This window comes from Lynx canadensis, chromosome E3 (assembly GCF_007474595.2).
Source record: "Lynx canadensis isolate LIC74 chromosome E3, mLynCan4.pri.v2, whole genome shotgun sequence".
Classification (NCBI taxonomy): domain Eukaryota; kingdom Metazoa; phylum Chordata; class Mammalia; order Carnivora; family Felidae; genus Lynx; species Lynx canadensis.
Window position 1 is genome coordinate 16274356 of NC_044318.1, and position 17927 is coordinate 16292282.

A 17927-nucleotide genomic window follows, 5' to 3' on the forward strand; every position below is an offset into this window, starting at 1 on the left:
AGTGGAGGCCACGACAAGAAGAAGGGGTGCACAGACTCTGACATGACCTGCCCATCTCAGTTGTCATTGAAGGGGTGTTTTCATGGATCCAACCCACCGCTGGGCACCTGCCCCATGTCAGTGCCTTATTGAGGGTTGTGCCTAGGCCTAGACTCCAGAGAGTGGCCAGAGTATGGTGGCCACAGGGATAGGGGCACAGGGTAGGGACAGGGCACACTTAGGTGAGAGTGCTTCATGGGGCCAGATCAAGTGAGGTGAGTCTCCCCAGGACCCTTGGGGTGTGTCAGAGTGGGCTGTGCCCTCTCCCACAACAATAGCACTAATGGCATCATCAGGACTAGTATATGACAGCATTATGGTCACCACACAGATGAATGGCCATCATCCTGAGGTGGAGGAGCCGGGCTGTGACCTTGCTGCCTGGTTTGGCTCATCTTCTGTACAGGGTGACCTGGAGCAAAGCTGGGTTGTGGTGCCAAGCATCTCCGTGGCCTCTCCTCCCTCTGGAGTCTCCAGGCCCCAGCTTCCCCTCTCCCAACGTCCCCTCCCAGACCCAAGTCAGCAGTGAGCCTTTTCTCAGCCTGGGTACAGCCTTCCCTGTGAGGGCTCTGAGCCCGGTTCCCCATCTGTGCAAGGGGTTGGAGATGGTACCGACCACTGGGTCCTGAGAGATGATGTCTGCAAAGGAAAAGGCTTAGCACAGGCCTGAAACTGGAGGGAATTGTGGTTTCCACCTGTGTTACCTTTAACAGCTGTGCAAATATAAGGCACTAGACTGGGAAGGCACATGCCTCATGGAGGTGATGACACTGATATCCACTAGTGCTCAGCACGTGGCTTTCACTTGTCCTCAGCACAGCTCTGGACACCAGCATGGCCACTCCCATTTTACTGAAGGACACCAGCCCAGGGTCACACAGCTTGTAAGCAGCAGAGTTGGATCTCACTAGGCTCCTGGCCCTACCCCCAGGGACCACGAAGGACTCCCCAGATGGGAGGCTGACTTTGGCGTTGGGGACACTTCCTCACCTCCATGAATGATCTCACTTGTTCAAGGCCCCCAAACTCTGTTAACTGCTTCTTCTTTCCCTGATCCCTGCTGCAGTTATACTTGGTATGACCCTGGCCATGCTTCATGGAATTCCCTAGGCCCCCTTATAGTCAGGGCCCTCTCTCCCATTCACTTTTAGGCCAGTCGGACTCTACCTCTTCTGTAGCTGGTCTCTCCTTGAGACCAGGAGACCAGGACAGCCCAACACTGGGGCTCATTAGGCAGGCAGCAGCATCTAAACAAAATTGAACACTATTGGGTTTTTACACCTGTTCTGGTTTGGTTTTGCTTGTTTTGTATGGTTTCTTTGTATTTAGGTATTTAGCAGTGCCAGAATGGGTCCTGTTACAATACATTTACATAAAAATAAAAGTGAGGGGGTTCAGAGCAATGATTTTCAGCTGCCTTGGGCCTGAATGAGTTGGGGAAACATTGTGTCAATCATGTAGGGAACTATTTAGGAAGCTCAGCTCAGGACAGGGCCCAGGAGAGATGATCACAGTGGGTTTGTCTAGTCACCTGGGTCCCTGGCCCCTGCCCACCTGCTTGGCCCTCCCTGCCCAGCACAGCTGGTGCTGCCAACAATCTGGGTGTTGTCCCAGATCCCTCAGGAGGGAAGCTGATGAACTATTTTTCTTAGAATGCTCTCATTCCTGGAGACCTCAGGAGATCCCATGTGAGTCAGTTGAATTCTCCCCCTGTAAGGTTCATAATGTACAGCCCATGCTAATCGGTCAGAGGGTCACACAGATAAGTGACAGATCCACCACTGTTTGTGGTGTTAAAATGTCTAGGTCAATTAGAGCTGACGCGGGGACCAGACAGTCTTCTCACACCAATATTCCAGGATATTCCAGGCCAGGAGACATTTTTGATTACATTTTTATCATGCTCCTATCATTCAGTTCAAATATAGCTCTTTTTCTTTGGGATTTCTTGATTCATATTCTACTTCTAGAGGAACTTCTCAATTTCTAAGCATATGGGAATTTCGAGTTACCTCTTTATTAGTGATTTCTAGCACATTGTATTACCAAAACATGCTTTGTGTGATTTCCTTCCTCTGAAATCATTTCATTCCTTTGAAATTTCCCTTATGGCCATAACAAATAGGGTGAATTTTTGTAACTGTATCCTCTGTGCCTAAAGTGAATGTGTCCTCTACAGTGTTATGTACATGTGGACACATATATGGATATAGCTGTGGGATTCAGATGGTTTGCTATCAAGATCTCTATCTTATGGATGTTCTATCTGCTTTGACTTGCTGAGAAAGGGTTAAACCTTCCTGTCTGCTTGCGTATTTGATTGTTCTTGCAGTTCTGTCCTCCTTTGCTTTCTCTGTTGTTCAGCTATTGCCCATGGGAGATGGGAGTTCAGAAAGGAAGGAGAGAACACTCAGAAGGTGACAGGGAGCTGGGCTGGGAGGGCCCAGAAACCAGAAGGCTGGCCAAGTTTCCAGAGAGGAACTGTTGTTGGGATGGCACGTGGTGGTGCACCAGACGGGAAGCGGCTTTTTAAAAATGAGGTCACATGGGGTGTCCATATTGCTCTACCAGGGGTGAGGGCAGCTGATTGGCTGAGAGAGAGTATAAAGGTTCTGGGTTGCTAAGGCAACACCCAGACAGTCTGGTGAGGCCTTGGAAGAAGAAGGATCTTCCTCTGCTCCACCTGCTCCTGAGAGTCCACTTAACCTGCTGTTTGTGTCCTGCTCACCTAGTGGTTTACTGACCTGCTGACCTACTAACCTGTGTGAACCCTCCCCCCTCCCCTTTTATACTTGATCTGATCCTGGTCCTGTCCCTGACCCCCTTCTTCTCCTGACACACCCCTTCCTTAACCCCACCCCCTTTTTATACACCTCCCCCCTTTCCCACCCCTCCCACTCCTCCCTTGCCCACCTACACCCCATCCCCCATCTCCACCTCCTGCCTGGAACCCTAGAGTCCCCTTAAAGGACCAGGACAGGAAGGTGCAGAGGCTGTTTTTCTGGCTCCTTGTGTTTGGGTGTCCCAGTTACCCAAACACAAATGTGAGTAAACATGGGACATTGGTGGATTCTTCCTTCCTATTGGGTTCTTTCACACTGCGGTTAAACAACAGCTTTTCCATGGGGCTTTTGATAGGACCTTCAGAAGAACTTCATTTCTTCCTGAAGACTGAGGACCACAGGACAGGTTTCTCCACCAGCCTGAAGTGGTTATGGCTACAGCTGTCCACATCAAGTTCTGGGTCCTGTCTGTGCCGCTTGGTTCAGAAAGAGCAATGTTGACAGGATGTAAACCCCAACATAGTAGGTTTATAGTGTCAAGAAGGAAAGATTTGTGAAGATACTAAAAAAGCTATTGAGCTGATTGACTTAAATAGGTGTTTCTATGATGTGTGAATTATTTCATTAAAGTTGTTTTTTTTTTTTTTAATTTTTTTTTTCAACGTTTTTTTTTTATTTATTTTTGGGACAGAGAGAGACAGAGCATGAACGGGGGAGGGGCAGAGAGAGAGGGAGACACAGAATCGGAAACAGGCTCCAGGCTCTGAGCCATCAGCCCAGAGCCCGACGCGGGGCTCAAACTCACGGACCGCGAGATCGTGACCTGGCTGAAGTCGGACGCTTAACCGACTGCGCCACCCAGGCGCCCCTAAAGTTGTTTTTAAAAATGTCAATAACTCTTATTTAATAGGAACTATGGGTATTAGACTGTCTCCTGGAAGCCCTGTTAAGACCCTGCTTCAAGCTTTGTAAGCTTAGGGTCCATCTTATATGTAGTTCATTTTCCTATCAGCACATTGTTCATATTTGTGAAGTTTGGTAGCCCTGGGAACAGTGGTAACTGGAGCATTGGTGTTGGTACTAGAGTGTTAAAAAGTGAAATGTCTTTGAGCTCTGTGCTTCCTGGTTTGTTGACTTTTAGTAACTTCTGAATCATCCCTTTGCCTCTGGTCTTGGAGGCTGCCCCCAGGGACTCTGTGTCCAACTGTGTTGATAGGAGTCTCATAAGCCCAGCAGAAACTAAGTGGCTGCATCTTGCTTGGACATTTACAATAGGAAAATCACTAGGAGCGACATGATCAGGAAGTGAATGAATTGTTGTCCTTTCTTTAGCTAAGTATGTGCAGAGTGTTGATTTACTCAAAGCAAGAGGGTTCTGAATGTCCTTAGGATTGTCCCAAATATAATGAAATACCTGGTTCCCAGTGTGACTATTTCACTCTTTCATTGAAAAGCAAAACTTGTACCCCTAGGAGAGTGAGAGAGGCAGACAGACAGACAGGGAACACCAAGAGATAAGGAGATTTCTTTAGATTGGCGTGTACCAGATCCTTAGAGTAGGATCTGGAAAGTCCCATTAGTCAGGAATAACCCTTGCATTGAGGCAGGATCATTCCACATGAATGCCCCCAATCTAAATAGAATCTATTCTCTTTCCTTTGAGACTATGAAGAAGGAAAATTCTTGATCGTCTTTATTAGGATTTTTCCCCTGTACCTAGTCTGCCTCTCAGAGATCAGCTCGTTCCCTACATCATCTCTGAATTCTTCCATAAACTAACTTATCTTGCATTTCCCACCTCCACCTACTCATGGCCATTGACTGTGAGAACCTAGCGTTACTGGCCCCATTGGATCTAATCTAGTTAAGAAGCAGCAACTGATATCAGCAGCCAGACAGCGGCCAGATGCACCAAGAGTGCCCACGGCTGAAGATGTTTTACCTTCATGACAAGATGGCCTCTGTCCTTGGTGCATTTAGCCCCATGACCAACTATTGTGCTGACAGCTACTGCTTTCTTTCAGACAGTGGCTACTCAAAGACAGTGTATATTTCCCACCATTACACATTTTCATGACCTCATCTCTGAGAGCTGAATACAAAAATGTTACAGATTTCAGAGGCTACTTTCTAGACAGGTTTATGTGCCAAAATTAAGCTTGGTATGTGAATTAGTATGAATTGCATCACAAGTGTTTTGCTCCTAAAAGACTTCTAAGTCCAATTTTTGTAGAATGATATGTGTTCTGCTCTTTTGGTGACCATATCCAGGAATTTTGTAATCTTTGAGAAATGAATTTTCAGAGTTGCTGTCGATTAATTTTGGCACAATACCATGAAATAGAAACATGAATTCCTTTCATTGGCTATTTGGAGATGTGTGTTCAAGTAACTTAAAATCCCACAGATATTATCAAAATATACAAGATCACCTGATTATGCAAATCTTTATGTACCTCAGAAATCTGACATTTTGAGCTATGATTCAGAATCAAGTGAACATTGAAAGAAAACATCAAGAAGTGAACAATAATGTGTAATTTATTTATTTTTTGGAATAATAATCCCATATTATTATGATAACAGCTGCCCATCTCTCTCAGATATATCTGTATCTGTAAACCTCTTTCTATAGAACAATCTCATTTGTATCTCTAGTACATTTTTTGTTTTTCTTTCTCCCATTCTTCCATGAATTTGGGGCATATTTTGGAGATGTTCCAAAGGATTTTATCCACATAATTCATGAATGTACAATAGAAGTCATTGACTTCTTATCTACTATAAATTTGAATTTTCTTACTTTTTCTGTTTTACATTGGCTTATAAATTCTTACTATTACAACACAGTTGCAATGCGTTTGTCAGCAAAGTAAAATTTCTAAGTGTTGTCTATTTTTCCTACAGCTTCAGTGTCGTATAATTTGTATATAATAACAACACCTTTTTAAAGAACATAGTTTGTTGATATTTGACATATGTAAGCAACAATGAGACCATCACCACAGTAAGATAGCAAACACAGTAATCACCCCCAAAAGTTTGTTCCTGCTCCTTTGTAAGCCATCTGTCCTCTTGATCCTCTATGAGGAGACATTTGAGAGGTGTGTTTATAACTTCCTGGAGGCTGGTAGAGGGTTCATAAAGATGATTCTTTGTGACAGATATATTGTAAATATCTTTAAGAATCCTCATTGTCTCCAATATTATCTCAGCCTGTCCATATTTTGCCTGACCATTTCCCCCTTGGCTCTGATGTGTTTGAAATTCTGTGGAAACATAACATTAATACTGCCTCCATGGGAACTTGTGCTTGTCTAATTTACCTCTGGAGAACTGTTTTCACTGTGAGTATACTCAAGTACCTTATAGATAGAATTGTAGTCATAAGTAAGCAGAAAATATTATAGCCACGGGACCTTTTATATGCACTCAGTATTATAAATTTCCCTCTACTACATTCAATTTTCATTATCATTTAGATTGAAATACTTTACAATTTCTGTAGAAATGTCTTCTTTGACCTATATGGGCTTTTAAAAAAATTCAACTGTAATTAACATACAGTGTAATATTAGTTTCATGTGTTCAATATGATTCAGTGATTTCATGCACTTGTCAGTTGCTCATCATAGTGTACTCTTGATCTACTTCTCTTTCACCCATTCCCCCACCCGACTCCTCTCTAATCCATGTGTTTTTGAGAAGCTTGTTGTTTAATCTCATTTTTTTGGTCATTCTCCAACTAATAACTTTGTTCTTGATGTCTAGTTTGAGCCATCTGTGGTCTGAGAACATTGTATGATTTTGTTTACTTTGTTCAGATCTCTCTGTGACATCTCAAGTACCTGCTATAATTTTATAATGTCTTCAGGGAATGACTCTGGTCAAAGAAGCACTTTTTGCACTTTCTGGAAATGTTTGTGGTCATTTATGTTGCTGCTTGTGTGTTTTCTCTAGCCATCTCCCACTTCCTTTCTGATTTGAAAACCTTTGTTGGTGGTGATGTGGGAAAAATCATAGGACCTGATTTGATGGCATTGTCAGTTCAGGAAATAGCTGAATGCATAAGACATTTCTACAGTGTTTCTGGTGAGTCAGAAGCATATTTTAGTGCCAAGATTTTGCCTTTACTTTTGTTTTGTCTGAAACTCTGAAACAGAGTGATCCTGGACTTTATTATGGCTATTGGACTTTACAAAAAATAATTGCAAGTAAATGGAGCATTAGTTATTAATTTAAAATAAGTCTGTCATTTCCATTATTGAAGATTGGTAGTTTTGTATCTGTTTAATAGAATGGAAACATAACTTTTGGTCAAAAATAAGATATCTACCTTAATTCTCTTCCTTAGAAATGGTTGTTGAAATATCACCAAGTAGAAAAGAAATTCTTTCTATAGTTTGTTATAGTTCTAAGTTTTTATTATACTAGGCCATGGCTACATTTTTCTAGAATGTCTCCTGAGGCAGAGGAAATAAAAACAAAATTAAATTATTGGGACTATATAAAAATAAATAGCTCCTGCTCAGCAATGGAAACAAATAACAAAACTGAAGGACAACTTACTAAATGGGAGAAGATATTTGCAAATGACATAACTGATAAAGGGTTAGTACCCAAAATATATGAAGAAATTATACAACTCAACAGCCAGAAAACAAATAATACAATTTACAAATGGGCCGAAGTCCTGAATAGGCATTTCCACAAAGAAGATGGCCAACAGACAGATGAACAGATGCTCAACATCATTCGTGGTCAGGGAAATGCAAATCAAAACTACAATGTGATATCACCTTACACCTGTCAGAATGGCTAAAATCAAAAGACAAGAAAAAACTACTGTTGGCAAGGATGTGGAGAAAAAGGAACCCTCATGCACTTTTGGTGGGAATGCAAATTGCTGCAGCCATTTTGAAAAACAGTATGGAATTTCCTCAGATAATTGAAAATAGAACTAACCTATGAGGCAGTAATTGCACTACCGGGTATTTACCCAAAGGATACAGAACAAAAAAAAAAAACTACTACTAAAGGATATATGCACCCCTGTGTTTACTGCAGCATTATTTATAATAGCCAAATTATGGAAGCAGCCCAAGTGTCCATCCATAGATGAATGGATAAAGAAGAGGTGACATCTATATCTATATCTGTATATCTATATCTATATATCTACACACACACACAAACACACACACACACACACACACACACACAAATATTATTCAGCCATAAAAAGGAATGGTATCTTGCCATTTGCAACAACATGGATTGATAGAGAGGATATAATGCTAAGTGAAAGGTAAATACCATATGATTTCACTCATATGTGGAATTTAAGAAACAAAACAAATGAACAAAGGGGAAAAAAGAGAGATGTAACAAAAAACAGATTCCTAATTTTAGAGAATAAAGTGATGGTTACCAGAGGGGAGGTGGGTGGGGTGATGGGAGAAGTGGGTGATGGGGATTAAAGAGTACACTTTCCATGATGAACCCTGAGTAATGTACAGCATTGTTGAATCACTATATGTGCACCTGAATCGAATGTAACACTGTATATTAACTATACTAGAATTGCAAAACTTAAAAAATAATTTATTTTGCTGAACCACACCTTTATTATAATACCACATTGGATTATGATTTTGACTTTTTGTCACAAGCTATACTTTTATAAAAAATATTGTTTCTACATCAAATTTAATTTTGTTTATCACTCATCTAGGTAAAGACTCGAGCATATGAAGGTAACATTTCAGGCTTCTATCTTCCTTGTAATCTTTTCTTTTTAAATCTTTTTAAAAAAAGATTCAAAAGCCTGATGCGGGGCTTGATCTCACAAACTATGAGATCATGACCTGAACCAAAATCAAGAGTCAGATGCTCAACCAACTGAACCACCCAGGTGCCCTGTAGTCTTTTCTTAATACAGCTGTTCAATGTGGTTTCTAATTCAGCTAGAGGTAAAGACATTGATTTATCTGGTCTAGTTAGCCCGTTAACTCTTTACAGTTAGGATGTTTGCATCCTAAGCGACAGCACAGATTGAGTTGCCCCCAGCTGAGACAGGTGACCAGGTAGAAAAAAAATCAGATAATTAGGGAGAAGTGGATGAGTTTAATTCTGGACAGAAATGTTTAAGAAGCCAGTGACAGGAGTATTTTGGCATGACCTACCTATTGGGGGAAATGTACAGATTAAGGCACTATCTGAGCCTGTCAAGAAGCTCAAGGCTTAGAGAAGAAGTCAGATATTGTCAGGCTGAGTGTGTGTCACTAGAGAGGTTTAAAACATGTGTTATGAGTCCTGGGTGGAGGGAGCCTCTAATGCTAGTGGAGAGTGAGTGAAAGTGAGCAATATGCAAAATGGGGCTAATGGATTGTGTATGGGCTTCATGGACTTTGCTGATTAAGTGACTTGGCACATAGTGGGTCCTCAAATGCTGGTGTTACTATGGGGAACACAACACTGCTGGTATAGAGAAGGGTGACCTCAGGGCAGCAGAGCTCTCACATTATACAGATAGAAGGTAAGTTTGTAGTTTGGGACCGAATAGAATTAAACACCTATCAGAAGACTCTGGAGTCCTGGGCTCTGTTCTAGGTGCTTTCCATGTGCTATCTACGTGTGAGGTGAGTGTTTCCTGCATGGTGTTTACCAGTAATGCAGGTGGTAATGTTTGCATCTTTGGCTTTCACCACCTTGTGATCTGGGGAGATGAGGAGTTATCCAGGGTTCTAGCCACTACGTAGTAAAGCTGAGATTTTACCCCAGTGTGTTTGATTCCAAGACCATACCCACCTGAGCATCCTGCCCTGGTTCTCATGAAGGGACCCTGTGGAGCAGCAGAAAGACATTGGAGGCCTCTAAGTGCCAAGCGACATTTAGAATAATTTCCCTCTCAGTATTTCTTTAAATGTTTATTTACATATTTTGAGAGAAAGTGTGTGCGTGAGTGGGGGAGGGGCAGAGAGAGAGGGAATGAGAGAGAATCCCAAGCAGGATCCATGCTGTCAACATAGAGCCTTACATGGGGCTCAATCTCACCAACCATAAGATCATGACCTGAGCCAAAATCAACCAGCTAGGCGCCCAGGCGCCCACCTCTCTTGTTATTGCTAATTAATTAATTAATTAATCTATTTATTTAAAAGACTTACTTCTTTTTGAGAAACAGAGTGTAAGTGGGGAGGGGGCAGAGGGGGAGAGGGACAGAAGATTCAAAATGGGCTCTGTTGACAGCAGTGAGCCTGATGTGGGACTCGAACTCATCAGCAGTAAGATAATGACCTGAGCTGAAGTTGGATCTCAACTGACTGAGCCACCCAGGTGCCTCTTTCGTTATTCTTAAAGGGTGGGTGAAGGTGGGGGAAAACCTGGAAGAAATTAGGTGGGTTATTTTTTCTTTTTGACTTTTGTTTTTAAAATAATTGCACTGATTTGTTTATTTGATCACGAAGGATGGAATATATGTAGGTAGGATACTTGACTTTTCTTTGTTTCTCCTCTGGTGATGTCAGCACAATTTGAACTGTTCATATATTCTAAGAAGAATGTTGCTTAATGATGGGATATTAGGGGGCTCCTGGGTGACTCAGTCGGTTGTGCATCTGACTTCTGATTTTGGCTCAGGTAATGATTGCAGGGTCATGGGATCAAGCCCTGTGTTGGACTCCACACTGAGCATGGAGTCTGCTTAGGATTCTCTCTCTCTCCCTCTACCCATCACCCACTCATATGGTCTCTCTCTCTCTAAAAGACAAAGAAAGAGAGAGAGAGAGAGAGAGAGAGAGAGGGAAAAAGAGAAAGGAGAGAAAAAGAGAAAGAAAAATAAAATGCCACTAATTAAAACTTGCTTTCTTCAGGGACCACAGTAATGCCAAATGTTTTATGTGACCACAGTGCCAGATCATGTGCCTTTGGTGTTGACACAGTGGGTAATTTGATTTTACTGGTTTTGGTACTAATCTTAAGAGATTGGTTTTTTATCTTTTTGGTTAATTTAGATCAAATTTATGAGAAGATTAAGTACTCCATGAAGGAAAATGCAAACCTTGCAGAAAAAATATCCATTTGTGAACAGAAGGTATAATCATCCTTCCCACCCCCCCCCCCCGCCTTTTTTTTTTCATTTTCATGATTTCACCTGGAGTTGTGTTCACTTCTGGTTTACTGATTTTGCTGTCTCCTCTTTCATCCTGATGTCCCGTTTCATTCCATTCTATACCAGGCTAAATTCAAAGCAATCATCACATATGTAAAATACCACATTCTTTATTTCTGTAATGACTTACCCACCAGAGGCAGGTTTTTATGTGACCATAATTAATATTTTTGAATTCTGAATCTTCTGTTACATATTTGTGTAGATCAATGGAGCAAAGAAATGTGCTCAAGAAACCATGTGGCAAAATAAGTTTCCCTCTTACGAGGCACATAGATGAAGATAAAAATCCCTTCTTTGTCCTGGGGCGCCTGGGTGGCTCATTCAGTTAACCATCCAACTCTTGGTTTCAACTCAGATCCTGATCTCCTGGTTCATGAGTTCAAGCCCTGCATCGGGCTCTGTGCTGACTGTGGGGAGTCTGCTTGGGATTCTCTCTGTCTCTCTCTGTCCCTCCCCTGCACATTTGCTCTCTCTCTCAAAAAAAAAAATAAATAAATAAAAACAAGTATTAAAATCCCTTCTTTGTCCTTTAAAAATGAAAGTAAAAGTAATGAATAAGTATTCCTGATGACTATATGTTTTGTTGAAGAATAACAGTGAGACACTTGAGCACACTAATGAATTTTTTAATGATATTCAAAGTGTGCATGATTTGTGGCACTCTGAGGTAAATCAGAATGTCAAAAATTGGGACTTCCTGAGTGTTTCGCTACTGAGAGTTAGCATAATTTGATGTTTGAGCCCTTTTGGTCATTGGATGAATTGAGCCCCTCAACCTTCCATGCTGTTCACTGCTGTTTCAAGCAGTAACATCACAGTGCCTAAATAAATAGGTTTTATTAATTATTTACTATATTAAAAAAATAGCACTTTACTTAAGAGTTAGGCAGAACTGGGGTGCCTGGGTGGCTCAGTCGGTTAAGTGTCCGACTTCAGCTCAGGTCACGATCTCACGGTCTTTGAGTTCGAGCCCCGCGTCGGGCTCTGGGCTGATGGCTCAGAGCCTGGAGCCTGCTTCCAATTCTGTGTCTCCCTCTCTCTCTGTCCCTCCCCCATTCATGCTCTGTCTCTCTCTGTCTCAAAAATAAATAAACGTTAAAAAAAATAAAAAAAAAATAAAAACAGATTTAAAAAAAAAGAGTTAGGCAGAATTTGTTTTCATAACCCTGGCTTAATTTTTATATCATTCAGTGCTGCTGGGAGAGAGCACTAGAGGTTTCTAGCCATGTTGAACAGTTATGTTCCTCTTAATGCAGAGCATAGAGTTTTGAAAGTGAATCTGGTGACAATATTTATCTTCCATAAAGAAAAGTCACTCATTTGACCTGTTTGGCTTGAAAGATTTTACACTTTCTTCCCTTTTTCTTTGTTATCCAGTGACAGTCCCATTGTCTCAAAAGCAAGATAGTTGCTCTGAAAAATTTACACCTTCCACTATTCTCTTCACCCTTCATTTTTTTAATGTGTCTCACTTTTCTCTTTGGCCCAAACTGGATCGACTGTTTTTAATGATACAGGGACTGACTGTGGAGTATGTTCTATTGACAATGCTTCTTTGTGACACATTGTCCAGTGTTTGTTTGGAAAGCCTAGTACACATTTTGTTTCTATCCTACTTGCAAGCTGGGGAAAGAAAAACCTACAAAGAACTTGAAAGGTGCTATTTTAGTAAACACTTCAGAAGTTTCAGAAGTAAATTCCCTCTACTTCCTGCAGGATTTCCATGGTACACTTTAGCTTTGAAGAAAAACAAATCTTTCATGCCTTAGAACATTAGATTTAGATGTTATCTACTGAGTGATCTTCTTGGGACCCAAGTCACTAAAGAGAGGGTTTTGCTCAGGTTCACCTCCCCCTTCATGAAATTCAGACCAGCGAAGTGAAACGGAAGGTTGAAGAACATCCTGTGCAGAAACAAAATGCTCAGCTTAAGATCTGAAAGAATCAGGTAACAAAATTTACTATCAAACGTTATATAAACCAGAGAATTGAACATCATTACTTCCTTTTTAAGTTTCTCTTCTTTAATTGTGGTAAAATACATACATTAGAAAGTTTCCCATCATAAACATTTAAGTGTACATTTTAGTAGTGCTAAGTACATTCACATTCTTCTATAATCATTACATCTTTCTCAAATCTGTCTTAAAGTCAGGAGATACCAGTGCATGCATCAAGGATTTGATGCAGGGAGTCTTGACATCTAATAAATGTAACCTGGAATAGGTGTTGCTTGGAGGGAAGAAAACTGCATTTAGTAGAATGAGTTTGTTCTGGGAAGGTAAAAAGTGGCTTCCTGCCTTTGGAATTCTGTCCTTTCTCCTCTCCCCCCTCACGGCCACACTCATGAGAACAGATGCACACACAGAAGTAAACTGTTTTATGCTTGACAGGCAGCAAAAGGGAACAGGGAGACAACTGTGATACATTGAGATGTGTGGAAGGGACAAAGGAAGCCGAATGGGAAACGCGGAAGAAGAATGTAGATGTTCTTGATGAGAAGTGTGGATGAAGACAGAAGCTCACAGAAGAGTGAGACTTTCAGGAGTTAATTGTTACAAACACTATTGTAAGAACAAATGTGTGAGACAATGGGGATAATTATACTTTCTTTGAGCACATTTAACACCAACTATACTTTTACCATAGTAATCAGTAAAGAATTGTGTTTCTCCCTTCTGCCTTTATTTCTGTGATCTGCATCTTCCTTCACTTTGTGGAAACCTCAAGGTTCATTTTCATTGTCCTTTACATTTCAGTCCCATCATAGCAATGTGAGTGCCATATGTTTATAATTTTTTGTTAAACTCTAGACATTGGATAGGAAATATTTGGAGAAGAATTCAGGTGTACTATGATGGTATCTTGCTGCGGATGAGATGGGAGTTTATGTCTGGTAGGAGATCAGGGGCACCAGCAGTACTGAATCCTGTGAACTCAGTTTTCCTTCCTTTTCCTCTTTCTCTTCCCTTCCCTTCCCTTCCCTTCCCTTCCCTTCCCTTCCCTTCCCTTCCCTTCCCTTCCCTTCCCTGCAATCCTTTTCTGGAAGACAATATTCTGAAGGTGGGCCAATTCACATCATTTTCTTTTCATCAGTGTATTTTGCATTCTTCTCAACTGGTGTCTTTGAGGCAGGTGTCAGGAGTTCCCTTGTGAACTGTAGAAATTTCTAGTAGGTGATTGTACAGTGTGAATGACACCATGTCCAAGAAAGATGTCTCTATGGCAATGTCATGGCCCCAGCCTTGATTGAAAATTCAGGGCTCTTGGAAGAAACCAGGCAAGTCAGGAACCCCTGCTTCATCCTTATGTGCTTAATTGTGATGAGCTGGTCAGGCTTGGTTTTGTACATTGAAAAGAAATATGCTTATGCAGTCCCAATCACAGGAGCTTGAGCCTGGGAGGGCACTTAGTGCATCTCATGTAGGCTTTTTTATATTTATGTGATGTATTGATGAGTAGGAATAGAGAGCTGTGAAGAGAAGCTCAGAGTTTCCAAAGACTTGCCAGCATGCTGGAGTTTGAGTTTGTTTAGTCCCTTAATGGGGGGGGGGGGCATCAGTGCTTCCCCCGGTTGTGTTTGTGGATCTGTACATTTATGGGGAAAGGGAGAGGGGACATTTGAGTCCTGCCTTAAGATTTGGGGGAGAGAAGAAAGGCAGAATTTCACATGGGCTACCAGGTAATCTATGTTTCTTTCCCCTCATAGGAAGCTGGGACTGAAAGAGCAGGAGCAGGTGGAAGGGGAGAAGCAGCTGTCAGCCGCAGAGGAGAAATTGAAATTAGCTGCAGAAGAGCTATGGAACTACAAGTGAGTTCAGCTCCTACCAGCAGCTCACACACGTCCATCGGATTATCTTGAAACTTTATACAGGGTTTAGACCCAGGTAGCACACAAATCTATGCAAATATTCAGGAGACATTTATTTTTATAGAGACTTCAAGAAGAATGTGACATTTTCCAGATGTTAAGTTAAAAATATTATTCTAAACCAGTTAAGCCACTAAAGATTTCCTGATCCCCAATGTTGGCCAGACTGTGTGGAAATGTGGTTCCCGCACACGTTTCTGGAGGTGCTGGAAATTATCACAAACCTCAGGAAGCAGTTTGGTGGAGGACGAATCACATGGACAAGTATGACCATCCCATTTTAGAGACCCACTTGTAGTAGCTGTGAGAAATTGGTAAGGATATAAGAGAAAGAAGACTTGAACTTTATGATGAAAGATACTCATTGCAGGATTAGGGAGCTGTCGCCACTGGTAAGGAGACCATGTCAACGCACAGCCCCACAGGCATTAAATAATAAATCCAAGATGATGTAGCGATGGCTTTGAGTTTTCTGTACTCTTCCTCCTCATGTGAAATGTGTCTTATATGATTGGATCATGTGTATGAGAGTTCAGTTCTTATAATGGGAACCTGGGCCAATTAACGGCACCCTCAACATGGTGCTTCATCTGATGAAAGCAATTGCACTCCCAGGAGAAGAGTAGAAGAAACACAAGAACAGCTGCAGCAGTCAGAGCTCACCTTCGGACACCAGGTAGCCTGCACGCTGCCCAGTAGTTCCTGAGTCCTCCAGCACCTAATGCAGATGATCATAACGGGACACTGAATCCCTCCACATGGGTTTTTATTGATGTGCTGACTCTTTCAGATTGCTCTTTGTGAGAAAGTGTCTCAGGACAACTGGGTAAGAATGTTTTTCTCTCCTCCTCTTGTGTGTACTCTGCCACAGCTGAACGTGGATGTGTTTCTCCCCGCTCAGGGCTTGTGAGCTGGAGAAGGTGATGGCGGAGCAGAGCAGGGAGGTCGCCTACTTGAAATGCAGGTACAGGATTTTGACATATTTCTTTTAAGGGTATTGTGAGGTTTTTAAAAAAGCTAAACTGTTTGGTGTCCAGTGGGGGCCTGAGTGTGGTAACTCTTAGTGAAACTGGTTCATCTCGATCTTCAAGACTGGAAGTCATCCACAAACAGAGGCTTCCAGAGGAATCCAGGAGGCACAAACCAATGGCAGCAGGACCTGACAGAGAGATACCTCCGTGGAGAGGTAAGGAGCACGTTGTGAAATGCAGTAGCTTAACTTCTGGGGCAACATCCACACAATCGGTTTCTTGTTCCAGTGGGTACAATTGTTTGGTCTCCTGCAAACAGTCCCAAGTGGTTACTAGAGGGCACAGGTTGTCTCACAGTGGTGACAGGATACTGTTTCCCTCAGATGCCCCCAGCCAGCAGGGCTCTTTGGGTCTGTCCTTTGTGAGTGGTGAAGCTCACGCCCCTCCACCGACTGTGGGCCCCCCTGCAACCTCCCAGTTACACTTAACTGGAGAGTGGGTGCTAGAACGGATGTGGGTCATCCCCCCCTTCCACCTTGAGGCAATGTTGAAGGCTTTTTCTTTTGTTTCACATGAATAACATGAACAACAGCAAGAATTGTAGGCTGTATGTCCTGATGAGCTTCCTTGATTTGGCTTTTGGATAAATACTCCATAGAAAACATGCTTTCTATAAAGAAAGCAGACATTTGTTTCCTCTGTTTGGAGTCCCTTTATTCTTTAAAAAGTTTTTTGTGTGTATTGTGAACTATAGTACCCTATTAGTAAATTAAATCCTTGTGAAATTTCACTCCTCTGATGTTATTTTATTAGTGTAACTCTAAAACTTTGCAGGTCATTCCACATGGAATTAACCTTTTCTTTCCTCATTAGTATAGTATTAGTCTCGTCAAGGCAATTTCTGTTCATGAACACCTACATAATCCCTTGTCAGATACATAAGGCAAATGATATATACAGTAAAACATTTGAAAAATCCCACCCATGCCTTGTAGAAAAGGACAGGTTGCTGTTCATGCTGACGGTTTACTGACATTATCCTAAACCATTCTTATTTTAATTTTTAATCTGTGATAAATTGTCATTTCCCATGATGTGTATTAGGAAACCCTTATTTTAGTGTTGATTTCCAATGAATTGAGCCCTGAACTGTCCATAGTTGGTTGATTATCAAGTATCCAACCAAGGCCTTCTGGTGCCTTCCTCAAGGGTCCCCTGAGTCCCAAGGGGTCACCTGTGCCTTGTGGGAAACCCTCTGTCTCTGGTAAGGGACCTGATTATAGGAAGCAGTGTAAGATGGTGGAGGAAGGCATGGAGGGTTTTTTTTTTTTTTTTTCCATCCAGTCTATGCAAGTCAGAATAAACCTCCACCCCTTCTTTGGCCTCTATCAAATGCAGAACCTGGTGCAGCTTCTGTGAAGAACGAGAATTCTGTCCTTACTATGGACACAGAGAAGGTCAAAGTAAACGTTGTGACCATTTTCAGTTGTAATTCTCTCTCTGGAATCTTTTAACTCTTTATACAGCACTCTCTCCGGGTCTTGTCTCTAGTTTGTGTATTTTGAGATATTTCTATGGTGTTATTTACTTTACAAAGAGTAAAACTCTTTCCCAAGAGCCTAAGGGCCTCTCTGTTCTTAGCTTGTCATCTTTGGTGGTGCCTCCAGAAGCCATAAGTGCTTAGAGGCTGAGGACCACAGGGCAGTCACTGTGTGTGTGTGGAAATAACATGAGGAGGATGACTCCTCACTCTACCCTTATGTCTCCTGGCCTGGCTCACTTCTTCCAGACCTCCTTACATGGGAATGTACCTGGAAACTGAAACAGAATTATTGTTATTTTACTCCTTTTCTGTCCAGACTTAGTCATTAACCTGTTTAGAACATGGATTGTAATCTTCACTAACTGAAAAACATGAAAAGCCCAACTTTCTGAGGAGTGCTTAGCAATCTTGAATGCTCTTATTCAAAGTTCATCTTTTTCTAACTTTAATAATTCATCAGTTGTCCCATCTCTTTTTGAAACGTGCTTTTGTAGAGTCACTGCAGCTGTTTAAGCAGTCAAAACATTATGAATTATCAGGAAAG